At 43.6% G+C, this 15874-nt stretch overlaps 1 protein-coding gene across 2 annotated transcripts in view; it reads left to right on the top strand.

Annotated features, from left to right (window-relative positions):
- Positions 1–1190: 1190 nt before the first annotated feature.
- The window catches only part of npy2rl (neuropeptide Y receptor Y2, like), a 65521-nt gene continuing 50837 nt past the window's right edge, over positions 1191–15874 (top strand). Inside the window, exons 1-2 of one of the 2 annotated variants that reach the window (XM_017303438.2) lie at positions 1191–1523; positions 14272–14381. The gene's annotated coding sequence lies outside the window, so the exon portion shown is untranslated. The remainder of the gene's footprint in view (positions 1524–14271; positions 14382–15874) is intronic. The other variant, XM_017303437.2, reaches the window with a different exon arrangement.

Below are 15874 nucleotides of genomic sequence, written 5' to 3' on the forward strand. Positions count from 1 at the left end.
CAGAAGGCAGCTTAACGTGATTTCACAAACCAATGACAAACAAAACCAAAACCAATTAATCTGCAATTACAATTTAAAACATAAATAAACATTTGTATTTTCTTTGAACATGTAAATAAAGTGAAGGGAGGTTCACCGGGTCAGTCTCAGACCCTAACGAGCTCGTTAGGTTGAGGGTTTCTTCAGACTCGTTAGGAAAACGGCCAAGTGATGCAAAACTTCAAAGCTTTCTAAATAATCAGCCGTCAGCAGGACGGACGGACGGACGGAGCTCCTCCGAGCTGCGGACAGAAAAACTGATTCCCTCTCAGCAGCAGGAAGCTGTGAGGACGGACCGACGTTTTCAGGAGGAGCTGCGTTTTATTTGGGGGCGTTTATTTTCCTGGAAGGACAGAAATGTGAAGAGGAGTGAAGTTCTGACAGGAATTAGAGTTGAAGTTTCTGCCCTTTGGTTCTTGGAAAGCAGCTGAAAGTCAGGCAGATCGGATGAAGAACATCAAGTTTTTCCACAGATTATCAGTTGGAATCAGGTCTGAACTTTGACTGGGCCATTCTAAACTGTTTGTCCTAAAATTAGCAGCATTTTTAGCTCCGCCCCTTTTCTCAGTGACCTGAAGAAAAAGCCTCTCCACAGCATAACACTGCCACCACCATGTGCCGCTGTGGTAATCCAGTTTGTTGATTAAAATGTGTTAATTGCAGTAGAAACCCAGGAGTTTGATACGAGTAAAGATGATGTCAGTTTTGTGGATTTCACCACTTGTAGTTTCCATAAATCATAATTCATGGCAGAAGAATTTGCTCTGAGCATCACCTGAACGCTCCATCTATCAAGCTGACACGGTGGAAGCTGCGTCATGCTGAGGGAATACTGAGAGAATATGAAGATGGATGGAGCTACAAGGAAACTGGACAACAACTCTGCACATGTTCCGAGTTCGGTTCTGTTCCGGGTTTCATTTGGAACCAGATGAAACTGAAAAAATATTCTGACTCCAGTTTTTATCATGTTCTTAACATATTCTGTCTAAATGTTCTCACCCAGAACAACAGTTCTCCTTTTTATTCATCTCTCTCTCTCTCTCTCTCTCTCTCTCTCTCTCTCTCTCTCTCGTCCCTTTACGGAATGAAACCCCTCCCCCTCCTCCTCCCCCCCCTCGGCTCTGACGCGCTGTGCGTAAAAGCGCTTCAGTTGCGTTTGTGTGTCCAGAGCTGACAGAGGCGAATCCGTGGCAGCAGCAGCAGCAGCAGCAGCGGCGGCGGCAGCGGGGATGGTTTAACTCCACAACTTCAGCCTGTCTGCGGCCGGTTCCCCCCCCGCGTGGGTCGGTGGGTGAGTCCGCGCGCCCTGAGGTCCGGGACTAAGAGCCGGTGACGGACATGAAGGAGGAAACGCGCGGCGGAAGTCACACTGACTGGGACTGAGTGGGAGACTCCGGCGGCGCGTGGATTTTAACTCATCCTGTCCTGTGATTTCTGATGGCAGCGGAGCGTGGCGTGGCTGCCCCCGGAGACACGCGGAGGTCAGTGGGCCGCGCGCGCACCACACCACGGGCTTCATGTGTTCACACACACACACACACACACACACGCGGATACACGGACACACACACGGACACGGTGTCACGCTGAGGCGCTGAAACACACACACGTGCTCAAATTTGGGGGGGGCGCGCGCGTTTTCCAAGTATTTGACAGCACGCGCGTGCACGGCAGTAAAAGAACGCACGTGCGTAATGCAACTACAGAAGAAGAAAAAAATCTGTTTCCTGAAAGCTTCTGATCATTTTTCTTTAAATTAAATAATATATTTCCCCTGGTGGATAAACATTACAGCAAAAGTTTATTCTTCATATTTTAAAAACAATATAATTTTGATTTAATTGCTGCCAATATGACAAAATCTCGGCGTTTAACGGCTAAAACCATCAATTAAGGATTTTATTGTGAAACATTTAATCATAAGTTTTTATTTTATTTTATTTAAATATGACATTTGAACCAAGTTAACAATTTATTTTAGTTTCTCATTTTTCTTGAACTGTATCTCCACTTCAACTTTTAAGGTATTTTATTATAAGTAATTACTATGAAATATTTTTTCATTATTTAATTAAAAAAAAGTGTTACTTAGGAATAAAAATAATATTTTGCAGCTGAGACACGATGGTGAAAAATGAATTATTATGTGATGCTCTTTTTCAGTTACATCATCAAATTAATAGGTTTATTATCACCGTATTTTTACGTGTTGTATTTTATTTCACCTCGGAAAACAAGTGAAACTGTTGTAGAAACTCCCAGTTGTCATGGTTTTATTGAGTAATCTATGTGTGGCTTTTGGGAGCTGTGAGCGTTTGTGCTGCGGGTTTCCTGCATGTTCAGTTTGTGTTCAGACTCTGGGTTCTGGGCAAACAACCAGCGGGGCTGGAGCTGCAGGGGGGCTGGAGCTGCAGGGGGGCTGGAGCTGCAGGGGGGCTGGAGCTGCAGGGCTGGAGCTGCAGGGCTGGAGCTGCAGGGCTGGAGCTGCAGGGCTGGAGCTGCAAGGCTGGAGCTGCAGGGCTGGAGCTGCAGGGCTGGAGCTGCAAGGCTGGAGCTGCAGGGCTGGAGCTGCAGGGCTGGAGCTGCAGGGCTGGAGCTGCAAGGCTGGAGCTGCAGGGGGGCTGGAGCTGCAAGGCTGGAGCTGCAAGGCTGGAGCTGCAAGGCTGGAGCTGCAGGGCTGGAGCTGCAGGGCTGGAGCTGCAGGGCTGGAGCTGCAAGGCTGGAGCTGCAGGGCTGGAGCTGCAGGGCTGGAGCTGCAGGGCTGGAGCTGCAGGGCTGGAGCTGCAAGGCTGGAGCTGCAGGGGGGCTGGAGCTGCAAGGCTGGAGCTGCAGGGTTGGAGCTGCAGGGCTGGACCCAGAGCTGCTTTGCTTTGCTGTTAAATGAGAGAGAAACAACAGGCTGCGATTGCCAGAGATGTTTGCTGCTGCTCTTATCCGCTCCCAGATAAGAAGAGCTGCGGTTTAATTATTAAGCCATCACTTCCAGCTGGAGCGCCGCCTTTGCTGCGCGGCTGGAGACAGAGCGGTGCAGCGCGTCCAAGAGGCTGCGCTCCTGCAGCTCCTTATCTCGCCCAGCATCGCATCAGCGCAGGCGTAATGAGGCGTGGCGCTGATCCAGTCACACCTGGATCAACGGATCACTTCGTCCCTGAGAGGATGATCCGCTGGGTTATTTTACAGCAGCTCCGGCTCACTCTGGGTTTGGTTTGATCTGTGTGACCTAATCTGATTTAGAAATTAATCTAATAATTATAAACAACCAATCCGAGGTAATCCAGATTGGAAAGCAGAGTGAGCTGCTGGTCTCTGTGCAGGAAGCCATTTTTGTCTCCATCGTTTCTGCAGCAGCAGCTGTTTTGTTGAGGTTGGCTTTGCTTTGTGGAACCGTTGAGTCCATTAATCTCTCAAATTTCTCACTTATTCAGTTTAATATCAGGGATTTCTGGTGCAGCCTGCTGATGTCCTCCTGCCCCGCTTTGGACCAGTTAGGGGAGAAATGTGGAGTTTGCCGTTTCTTCCAGTCGGTTTGCTGTAATTTACATCCCCTGCACTTGAACTCGCAGTCGCCTGGTGTCTCCTCATGAAAAATGCCTTTAATCCCAGTTGCATTGACCTCCTGAGGCGCCGGAGGGAAGAGAAAAATCCTCGGTGCGTCTTAACGGGCTGCGTTATTTCCCCTGACGCCCCGAGCCAACGGGGCGAAGGCGTTTATCAGATCCACATTACCTGAAACGGTCTGAAATCATTCGTCAACGGGCTTGAAATGCCAGGGACTCCGTTTCACACCTTTTTAAATTGGCAGTGTTTACAGGTTTGAATTTGAGCTGATTTGCACTTCAGATATTCCTGTGATTCAGTGACGATGAAAGACGCAGCAGGTTGAGCTCTGATTGCTTCTCAGGACAAACCAGGCAACGTGCAGGCGGATCTGCATCTTCACTGAAAACAGACAAAACGCGCAGCAGCTCTTTGTTGCTTTGTGCTGCTAAAAGGTGAAAATGAAAACCTCTTGTTGAGAATCTAAACTAAGACGTCTGTTGATGTCTTGTTGAAGAAAAACAACATCTTACTTCTCCACAGTAATGATTCATGTTGACTTCTGGTACAATGAAAGCAGCTGAAGAGGTTTGTGCAGAGATGTAATTTTGAAGTTAAGCTGGTAGTTTGAAGCAGAAACATCCATCAGAAAATGTCCGGATATGTCCGTTTGTTTAATCAGTCTCTTTAACCCTACCGGGACGAAGCCCGCTGTGGAGCGGGGAACCACGTGACATAAGGCTTCGTAATAACACAGACGGCATACCGAGTGTTCATTTCACCTCTGGTCGACAGCACGGACTTCAAACTTTATAAAAGTGGTGTTTTTATATTGGTTTTGTGGTTATTTACTTGAAAATAAAGCCAGGAATATGATCGATCATTTCCACCTTACTGTGTGGGGGTCTAACTGTACCACATTTCGACACAACCAATGAAAATATGTTGATGGTCTGTTGCTAGGTAGAACGGAGACACGTGGGGACAAATGAGGGGGCGGGGGGATTTGGATACAGCAAGAGACTAGGGAGAATTGATGCTGAGGATTTTACTAAGAGTGTTTCGATATGTTTTTTATACAGTAAGTATGTTATTTAGAGTTTGTGGTGTGTGTAGTGTTAGTAGTAGTTTTGCTAGCGATCGCTGCATGGCTTCGTAGCGAGCGCTGACGCACTGAGAAGAGAGAGACTGCGCGCCGGGATGGCCATGTAGACCTGGGCCTACAAGGGTTAAGAAGCTCCTGCTCTTTCATTTTGCTGTTTAAAACTGTTTTCAGGAGCGTTGGACTGAAAACGGCTCAGTCCAACACTGATTCATACGATGAGCTCAGCAGGTTTGCAGTTCCACCAGGTTTTTGCTAATTGCTGCTGCCACTAGTCTATAGGAGCTGTAAGATGGGCTTGTTCTGCAAAAAGTGGATTATTTCCTTTAGATCAATCAAGACAACTGTGGCTGAAAAATCCAAAATTTAATGCAGCCGTGAAAGCTCATGATTTTAGATCAGTTCTATTTTTGGCCTACTTTTCATCTACAACAGAAAATTATCTTTTAAAAATACTCAAATGCATCTAATATGACCTCAGTGCTTTCAAAACATGGTAAACATCAAGTCAATACAGACATTTTACTTAATTTTATCTCCATTCTTGTCTGTATCGATGCAGGTTTATGTAATCAGAGTCCGTTTCTTCTGCTCATCATCTGAGATTAAATTAAATTAATTCATTCAGTTCAGTTTATTTATGAATTTACAACAAATGTCGTTTCTTTAAATAGAACAACAAACTTTTCATCAGATTTAATTCACATCCAGACTCACAGTTGATCAATATGATCCAGTTTCATCCTCAGCTGACGGAGGGCGGGGCGGTTTGGTGGGTGGAGAGCTTAATGGTGCGGCAGATCAGAGAAATGGGAAGGAGAAGCCTGTAACGTCGGGGAGTCCAGAGGAGTGAAGCTCAAACGGGGAGATGAGCTCATGTTTACGATGCGCTGCGGCAGCACAGGGGGTAAAAACTGGACCAGCCACAGGAAGCGCAGGACAGTAATCCAGCTGAGTCGCAGTGAAGATGGGTTGGCACTAGGGCTGTTGTAAACGATTATTTTAGTAATCGAGTAATCTATAGATTTTTCTTACGATTAATCGGATAAAAACAATTATGAAATAAAACATTGGTAAATCTTCCATAACACCAGTGTTACTATCGGATATCAACATCAGTCTATTTTTTCCACATTTGAGCTTCCCTACCAGTTACTGTTTTGTAGACCGGGGGAGAAACACGGGATATTTACGGCTCCTCCGTTCAGAAACTCGTCTACCAGCCATGTTCCGCCTCCCGTTTGTTCAGACCGGGATGATATAAGTTTATTGTGCGGTTCGTCCGTAAAGCTGCTCTTACCCTGTAAGCATCAACCCTCAGCCGCCCGCCGTGTTCAGTCTCTCCGCTCACCTGTATAAATCCTCCTCAGCTTCTTCCCGCCGTTCAACCAGCAGCTCCGGAGCAGAAAGGCTGCCGAACTCCCGGCATCGCGCCGGTCATTTTAAGGATGTTTATTGGTCCCACAAAAACGATGAAAACCCGGAATTATCACCAATCAGTAAAATCCCCGCGGGCCGAACTTGAAGATTGGACGTTATGCCGCTAACACGTAGCTTCCGTCAACAACTCAGAGGCGGAAGTCAGAGCTCCGCGCAACGCAAATAATGTTCCGGCTGAAACACGGGGCGCTAAATGATAAAACATAAATTAACGAAGCTTCAAGCCAGGTAAATTTTCCTCGAGGAATTTTAATAATCGAGGTACTCGAATCACTCGAGGAATCGTTTCAGCCCTAGTTAGCACCACTCATAAAATAAAATATAAGACCTACATCCACTCAAAACCTGAGGTTTTTAATCCCGACTTCTCGTATTTGTTCAGATAATCGATATCTGCTGAAAACATCCACGTCAGTCTGACTCTGGTTGAGTTTTAGAAAGTCAGTTTGTTCATAATCCGGTCCGGAGAAGATGTCTCTATTTATGTCTGGATGTTAAAGAGTAACTTCCTGTCCAGAGAACTTGTGTCATCCGATAGAAGCTTCCCAGAAAAGGCGGGAATCGTCATAGCAACCAGTGACTCAGCAAGCTCTTTATCCTGGTGGATAAATTCCATCATGGCCGCTGAGGCGACTGCGATTAACTGTTCTGCTGTGTTTTCCTTTCATTAAAAGAACTGAGGGACATGATTTATTGTTTTAAACGCTTCAGCTTCGTCTCGTTTCAACGAGTTTCTGCTGTTAAAACTAAAACAAAACGTGACAAACAAGTGGCGACTTCCTGCATCCAGGTGTTCTCCAAGCCAGAGGCCCGACATGTGACGGATCAGACAGTGACTGGTGGCCGGCGCCGCCTCGGCCTGCCGGACCGCCGTCCCCCTCCGGCGCGGCGCCCCGCGGCGACCGCCGCATCTGTTCACATGGTTACATAATCAGGAGAAAGCCTGCAGCGCCGGGGTCCCGCCGCCGCCCCACCCTCCTCCTGTTACCAACACACACATCCACATCCGAACGCCTGGAGAGCTGAGGCCACTGAGATTTATTTACTTTATTCTGTTGTTTCACCGCATAACGACTGAATCTGGGATACAGACGTCAGGGAGTTAAAGTCACAGGCCTCAGTGTGAGCAGTTTATCACCACACACACACACACACACACACACACGGACACAAACAGAGCGAGAGTGATCTGATGACTGCTGGCAGCTGAGCTTCATCTCCACGCTTCCCCTCGCGGCGTCCAGCGTCCCGCTTTAGCCCCGCCCCCCGCCCCGCCCCGCCACATCTCAATCTCCCGTCTGTCAGTGGGAGGCTCCGCCCCTGCCCCGGAGGGCGTGTAACCCCGCGGACCCCGTCACCACCCCGTCATCACGCACGTTATCCGACTTCGCATCCCCTCTGCTGCTCCGGGCGACAGCGGCACATATTGCCGTCAAAGTCGCCGTCTAAAAGATGCTCTGAGTTATTTTTTTATTTATTTTTTCCATTTCTGTCTCATGTTGAAGGCCGCGCCGGATATTTATCCTCTCAGGCTCACAACGAGCACAACAAGGGAAGACAAAAAGAGAAGAATAGAGGATTAGTCCTCCGTAGCTGCTAGCTTGTTAGCATGGCGATGAAGAGGAGGGAGCCAGATCTGGGCTCGTCTTCATCGCCCTCTTTCCTCCGGCTGTCTTCCTTTTCTTCCTGTTTCTGTGTCCTCCAACTGTCAGCACCGACTACTCGCGTCACAGGACACAATTCACCATTTTCCTTAAAGGAGACGTCGGCACGGCCGGTCTCAGGGACTCGACTGAAACGCCAAAGGATTCCAGTTTCTGCCGGTTCCGAACGGAGCCGCAGTGAAACCCAACGGTTGTTACCGGAAGTCTAACTCAAGATTACTTTAATCGATTAGCAATCACTGCTAATCCATTACAAATGAGCACAAATCTTTCAGTATCCTACAAATGCCCCACAATTTCAGTGTTTTCATTAAATAAGAAATTAAATTAAAATCACATGTGAATAAGCTTGTTCACATGTGATTTTTATTAAAAATCAATGACAGCGACAGTTAAAGTTCGGTAGTAACTAGTTACATTTTGAGTATTTTTACTATGCTGTACTTTTTACTTGAGTAATTTTATTATGAAGTATTTCTACTCTTGAGTAAATTACTGGATTTTCTACCCACTGAATGAAGAACAAACATGTTTTAACCAAAAATCCAACAAACACAAAGACACCTGCGGTTTTTGTTTAAGATTCATAAATTTTTATTGAAAGAAACAGATTTGGGAAAAAAAAGTAACCTGATTTTGTTATTTTTTGTTACTTATATGAGTCATTTAAATTTTCACTTAATATTCTGACCTGTCTGATTATGTAATTCTTAAATATTAAGTGATTATTAATTTGATCAGTTACCCAGTACTTGAGTATACATTTTACCAAATACTTTTTATTTTTACTTGAGTAAACTTTTTGGGTTCTCTGCCACCTCTGCAGTTATATATATATATTCATAATTCAGCCAATCAGAGGAGACGTTGGCGTCTTATTCACTCACTGGCGCGATAAGCCCCGCCTACCTGGAAGTGTTTACGTTTGTGTTGTTTTGGGGAAATTGTAGTTGGCGATTTTACAGTAAAGCTTTCAAAAGTCAAACTCAACTTTTTCTAAACACAAAAATAAAAACAAAGCATCGTCTTCCTACTACTTCCTGTTATCTTCTTTGTAGTTTTCACCAGTGGTAACATCCGGCTGCTGATCATGTGACTTGAAAAAGGTGTTTCCATTGAAGTTTTACAAAATCTATTCGTCTGAAAAACCACTTCATTCTCGCACAAAACTTTTTATTGGAAAATGTGAGTTTTTTTCAGAACATTAATGAAATTTGTACAATTTTACATTTCTGGTTCCGGTCCTTGGATCGTTTGGTTCCGCGCTGCAGAGAACGCATCATTTCTTTTCCTTCAACGGCTCCACTCTGAGAAACAACACGGCCTCACAGTAATCTTCCTCTGCTCCCTGTAAGGGACGTTTGTGCTGCTGCTCACGGCGGCATCAGCAGGTGGGAGGCGTGACGGCGTGTAGACGGCAGCATCAGTGACGCTAACACCTTCACACAGCAGGCTGCCACATGCATCTCTGCTGTTCGCCAAGCCGCTGCGTGGCTGCAACACGACAAAATGTCACACAGCTCTGCTACTTTCATGGCTTTCCTGCTGCTTTCCGTCTGAGTTTTCTCCTTGCTAACCCTGGTACCGTTTACTTAGAGAAAACCCAAACGCAAAACGCAGGGAGGAAGATTTCACAGCGTCAAAGTTCTGCTGGAAAATGACTGGGCAAATGAGGGAACCTTTAATTAAATTAGACGTGCGGCGCAGACGCATCTGAAACATGAATATTCTTTAAACTAATTAGAGATAAAAACCTCCAAGAATTAATTATTTAGGTTTTAATAAACAAATGTTGGTCTGTTTTCTAGAGCAAATATGTCGCGACATTTAAATAAGAGCAGATTATTTTATTTATTACATGGGAAAAAGTGAAATAATCTGCTAATGGAACATTTTCATCGACATTAAGGAATTATTGACTTAAAACAAGCTCATATATCTTCCTGAAAAGTCACTTATCAGTTGATTTTGTCTTATTTAAAGTATATTTACACTGGAAACTAGACCAAAGTTAGTTGGTCATATTTTGTGTTTTTGCAGTGCGCATGGCTCACAGTGGCTAGCATCAACAGCAGTATTTACATTTTGGTTAAAAGTCTTGATGTTTTGATGTTATTATCATCAGCAGGAGCTTTAATAACACGAGTAAGGCTGGGAAGTGAGCAGGCCGTCGTCACGTTGAGGGAAATGCGGAGCAGCCTTCCAACGAGGCGGATTAAGGAAAAGCAGGAGCGACAGTAATGCTGCGCGTGTCTGACGTCGGAGCGCTGATTTGGGAATTACGTTTAAACTAGGAGCTAGGAAACTGCTGGGATTGTGGAAGTGCTATATATACTTTTTTATTTAAATACTTAAAGATGTTGACTAATTTTAGCTCTTTGCATTTTGCTGGTTTAAAGGGATTCACACTTAAAGAAAGGAGCCATTTCTGAGTTTACTGGGTGAAATCCGACTTTCTGAGTGGGAAAACCATCTTTAGTGGGCGTTCGCGATACGTTTTTACTGGGAGTTTGGATTTAAGAAACGCAACAAAAAGATCCAGGACCAGCAGGGGGCGCTAATGCAACAAACTGTTGAGTTTATCAAAATAAATAAGATTTTCTCAGCTGGATCTTGTCAAATTTGAGAGTTTATTTCTGCAGCTGAACATAAAACCAAAGTCCTGGAGAAACTGTAAAATGTTCTGGTTACAGTGTTGGAGCCAGACGTCGTCTCAGGTTGAAGCTTTTTCCAGGCGGAGAGTCGATTCAGGCGCGTCTCACCTTCCTCCTCGCTGTCTCAGGTGTGTTCAGCTTCAGCCTCTACCTGAACCAATAATCTCATTTTACGATACGATACACAATATTCTGCTCACGATACGATATATATTGCGATATTCAGCAAACGATACAATTCCATACACTTTAGCGATTTTCTGAAAGATTTCAGAGGGACAGAGTGATTTTGGTGACATTTTGTGACTGTTATAGAGTTGGATTGAATTAATTTAACTGAAAACTGATTAAAAGCACCAACTACACAATACGTGGCTCTGGTTGGACATGGACACAGACAGCTGGACAAAATTAATCAAAGAAGTGGTGAGAAAACGTGTTTCTTTTAATTGAAACAGTACAAACTGTAGCTTACAGTAAATAAAGTGCACCAAGTACCTGCTCTGAATATTTTGATACCTTTTTAACCCTTAACATCTGAAGGAATCACTCTAAGCCTGATGACCTGATCAGTCTCACGGCGAAGCAAGCAGGAAGTGAACAAGGTGACAGTTGGATGTTACGATACTTGCGGATGAATATCGATTTCTTTCTAGGAAAGAAAAATCGATATTATTACACAGCCCTACCAAACACCTGATCATTTTGAAATGTTCTCCTAAAACTTTTACACCACTTGTTGCGTAATCAGCTTACATAATGTCTGCTGCATTAGGTGTTGGGTGGCTGGTTCTGCTCTGCGTTTAAATGTTTGTGTTCAGTGACGTTGTTTTCCTGATGCGGCGGCGCGGTGCGGCGGTGCGGTGCGCCGCCCGTTGGAGCGTGTCGTCAGTCAGAGCGAACCCAGAGCTGGAGACGGAGGTGGAAAGGGTTAATTAAGGTCGCGCTTAATGTCCGCCGTGTCAACCGACACAAAGAGCCCAATTAATTCAGGCTGTGCAGCTTTACCTTCAGTTCTGCTTCCACCTTTTCTCATTAGCTGCTCTTGGTAATCTGTCGCCGTCTCTTTAGACGTGTAAAGAGCAACAAATGCTGTGAGTAAAAGGTTTCCAGCCGCAGAGGTCAAACATGTAGCAGGGAACTGGGTGACTCACCGGCTCAGACCTCAACGTTTCCACTCCATCAAAACTCTCCCCCCCTTCTCATTTATGACCCACCTGTCCGTTATCTTGTCCTCTCCTCGGCTTCACATGAATCCCCGCTGTGCCAATCTTCCCGCTCCTCCTGGATCTATCAGGGGAATTAATTAAAGCCGATTTTGTGATGGAGGTTACAGACAATTTGGTGGGAGCATAAAGCCATAAAATGCCTTGTTTGCCTCCTTATCAACAACCTATTACCGCCCACGTTCAGGGAGGTTATGAGTGCTCTATTAGCCAGATGGCCAATGGCTCTGTTGTCTCTCTGCTCACTGCCTTGCCTGGTAAATGTAGGTTAAAGATGTTTTCCTCTTTTATTGACGCTCTTAGTCCATTTGTTCGGTTTTTCCACCCTCAGGGTTCTGGGTTTTCATGTTTCTTCTTCGTGTGAAACCAGTTTGCGACTCAATACTGTGATAGTTTTGCATTATAGCCCATAAATTCGCTACTTAATCGAATTTGGAGTAAATAATTAGCTGCAGTCGGCGGATCTTATACCGAATGTTTTAACGTGATCTACTGGATGTTTTATGTTTGTGGTAAACTGGGAATTTACAAACGCATAACAAGAAAGGAAAGATCTGCTTGTGTGCAAGCCTGACGCAATAAATCAATTGATTGCATGATGAATTAAAACAAACTCAATAATTCAGTTTGTATGATTTATTCTTTTGTGTTTTGGTCTCAGCTGACTCTTTATGAAGGACAGTTTTGGTTAGAGACTTTATTCTTCATTTTATTTGTTGTTTCTGTTGTTGGATATTTAAAATGTCTTATTAGTTAAATGTTCATTAGAGTTTAATGTTTAATGATCTCTCAGGATAAGTTCTTGTGTTACTATTATGCTATTATTACCAAGATGTTGCTTGAAAAAGGTCCCAAAACTGCGATATTATCGTTTATCGCAATAACTTCTGAGACAGTTTATCGTCCAGCTAAACGTGTTTTTACGACATTTCATGAAGAATCTGGTCGTCTGTTGAAAACCAGCCAGGTCCTGGATGGTTTGAGGGTTTTGATTGAGGCTCTGGGTTTGATACAGATCGGTTCTGAAGTGTAAATCTGCTCCAGTCTCTGCGCCTCTTCGTACTTCTTGTATAAAATCTCGTTGATCCGTTTGGACCCGGCTGAGCGGAGCTCCAAGCCGTTCACCTGCCGGCCGGTATTGACATTTACAGTGAGCAGGCTGAGTCACGGCTCCTCTCCCTCCTTCCTCCGATTAATTTCACTCCAGTCCACCTCGGCTTTGATGCAGCGCAGCAACACCAGCCGTCAGCCAGGTGGCCTGCAGGGGGAGCCGCTGCTGAGGGCCAGTAGGAACCTTTAACCTGTTCAGCCTCATCGGTTACATCACCTGATTCAGTGCCGATCATTTTCCACTCCAGCCCTGTGAGTCTAACTGCTCTGCAGAAGAAGCTGATTTTATCCACTTGTGTTCACTTTCTGCCTGAGCTGATGACCGGATGTGAAGGTTGGAACATAAACAAGTAGATTTATTGATAATTTGACCTAATTACTACAACAAACCAGACAGATGAAGCTCCTGAGACTCCAACTTTGGACAGAAATGAACCCTAATGAGCTGCTTTTCCATCACAAGCCTGCACAAAACTATAGATGCTCTGATCATTGTGTAGTTGTGGTGTTTTAAACACAATTAAAATCACACATGAATAAGTTATTAGAAAAACATGTGACGCCATCTTCTTCTTGTCGTCTTCTTTGTCGTTTCTGCCAGTAGTAACATCCGGTTGTTCATCATGTGACTTGTGTGATGTGAAAAAAGTGTTTCATTGCATTTTTAAAAAAAGAAATCCATTTAGATGCAGCTGAATAATGGCACAAAAACGTTATATTAAAAAACTCAAAATTTTGGTGTTTCCATTAAGCAAGTAAATTTTTTGTAAGTCAAACCTGTGCAGTTTACCAACTTCTTGGAAATAGAGTCCGTAACTCAACCTTTGGTGTTGCACCTGGTTTTTCTTTTGTAGGTTTTCATTAAAATAGAAAACATTCATCTGTTAGTTTGTGATGTCAGATAAATAATTTCCTCCGTTTTCCATGGACTTCCTGTGGTTTCCTGTCTGCGCCGCGTCCTGCCGTCTGACTGACCAGTTTGGGTCTTAAATCTCCTCTCTGCTCCCGCTTAGGAAGATAAACTTTGACAGCCCGTTTACTTTACGGTGTCAGACTATATTTATGTTCGATAAATTCAGCATGAACTCCACATATGAGGTTTGATCTGAGCTTTTTAATGGAAACATGGCGTCCAGCTACCAGTCTGAGCCTTTCACCGTCCAGCTTGTCGTCTGTCTGTCCTTTGTTGAAGCACGAAGCAGTAAATCTGACAGCAGGAAGATTACTCTGCTTTTAACCTCTGAATATTTCAGCTTCTCTTTTCATACCTTTACAGCTAAAAAAAATCCCTCAGCCTTCTGAGCTGATTAATGTTCAACACGCTCCTTTTATTTACACTTCTCCCCTGGATCGGCTCCGTCCCGCCGCCTCTTCCCTCTCTAATGCATTCTCTTTCTGTCTTCATTTAAATCTGCAACTCTGTCCGCTGATTTATTCATCACTCCATTTTTTCTTTCACTCTCCTGTAACTTGCAGCACCTCTATTTTTGTCCCAGGGAGCAGAGAGAGGCCTGGCTGCGGCGCGTGTCACTGAGCTGAGCGTTTGAAGCACCGACTGTGAGATTCAAGATGTTTTTGCTGCTTTCGCTGCTCATCAGGCCTGCAGGTGAAACCCTCCTCATTAAGTAGCTAAATAACCTCAAGCAGAGTCACTTATTTGCTCTGTGCTCCTGATGTCTGGGAAAGCAACCTTATTACATGGACCTTAATTAGCTTTTGGCACAAACTTTGAAATCTTTCACCCATTTGTGCTTTAACCAACCTTAAAATAACCTAAGTCTCCCGTTTTGGCCTGGAAACTACCGTATTTTACTCCTCTTTCCTGCCTTCCTCCTGTATTACTATTATACTGGTTTTTATTTTAGTAGAATAATTTTAAAAACACTCCTGTTCCTCTCCAAATTCTGCTCCGGAGCGCATCCAGCCTGACTGAGCGTCTCATTGAGTCGTTTTGAATGTTTTTATCAGACGTTTAGTTTTTTTAGACAAGCTATAACAAACATTTGTCTTGTTTATCTTTTTCTGCCCAGTGAAATGTAATTTCTGCATGAATCACTCTAAGGAATTACATCTTACAGATATTGTGGACTTCAATAAGTGTCGCACTGAAAAACTGCATAAAAATTATTTTTTTTCTTTTCTGACAAAAAGTGTTCAGGTTCATTTTCTGCCCAATTAACTGAGATTTAAATTTGAAATGGCACTTAAATGAATTATATGATATTCTCCTCTTGTGTTTTGATTTAGGATTACATAGGAAAGTCCACAGCAGTTCAGTGTCAACAAAGACTTTCAGATTCTGGACACATGACTGTAGTTTGTAAGTGGTTGACAGGAAGTTGTGTTGACAGGAAGTTGGGTTGGACTTCCTGTAAACCAGTCTGGTAATGTGAGGGACACTGGACCTGGTTGAGCCTGTTGACTTGTTTTAAAGTCCCAAACTTCACAGTTATGGCTCTAGGGAGCTAGCTAAATTTGTTAGCTAGCTGTACAAGCAGCATGTTTAGCTAGCTCTTTGTATTGAACTATTTCTTTCTTTTTTTAATTTTTTTTATTTATTCATTCATTTCATTTAGTACAAAAAAACAACCTAACACATTTTTGACATACTAAAAAAATACATCTCAATCCATATGTATTTCAAAATTTTAAAACAAAATGAAATGAAAGGCAGCAGAAAGAAGAAAAAAATCTTATATCTGCCCCTTTTTTTTTCTCAACTCTAAAACAAAACGGGGAAAAAAATGGTTATCTTCTGCAACAAAAAAAAAACAAGTCAGTCGTCTATCTCAATTAAACAACATTAATATGAGCTCACTTTATACTGTTTCATACTTCTTCAAGAATCCGATCTTTGACAATCTCTTAAACATGTACAATGATTTGGCATTTTTAACATCATTTTGTAGGTCGTTCCACAATTTGACTCCTTGAATAGAGGTACATCGTTCTTTCAAACGGGTTCTGAATTTTGTTTTCTTAAAAATCTGTATCCCCTTAAGATTATAACAGCTCTCTCTCTTTGCAAAGAGTTTTTGGATGTTTGAAGGTAATATGTTTAAATGTGCCTTATACATAACTAACAAAATATTATAATCA

This window comes from Poecilia reticulata, chromosome 18, assembly GCF_904066995.2.
Source record: "Poecilia reticulata chromosome 18, P_reticulata-male-v2, whole genome shotgun sequence".
NCBI lineage: Eukaryota > Metazoa > Chordata > Actinopteri > Cyprinodontiformes > Poeciliidae > Poecilia > Poecilia reticulata.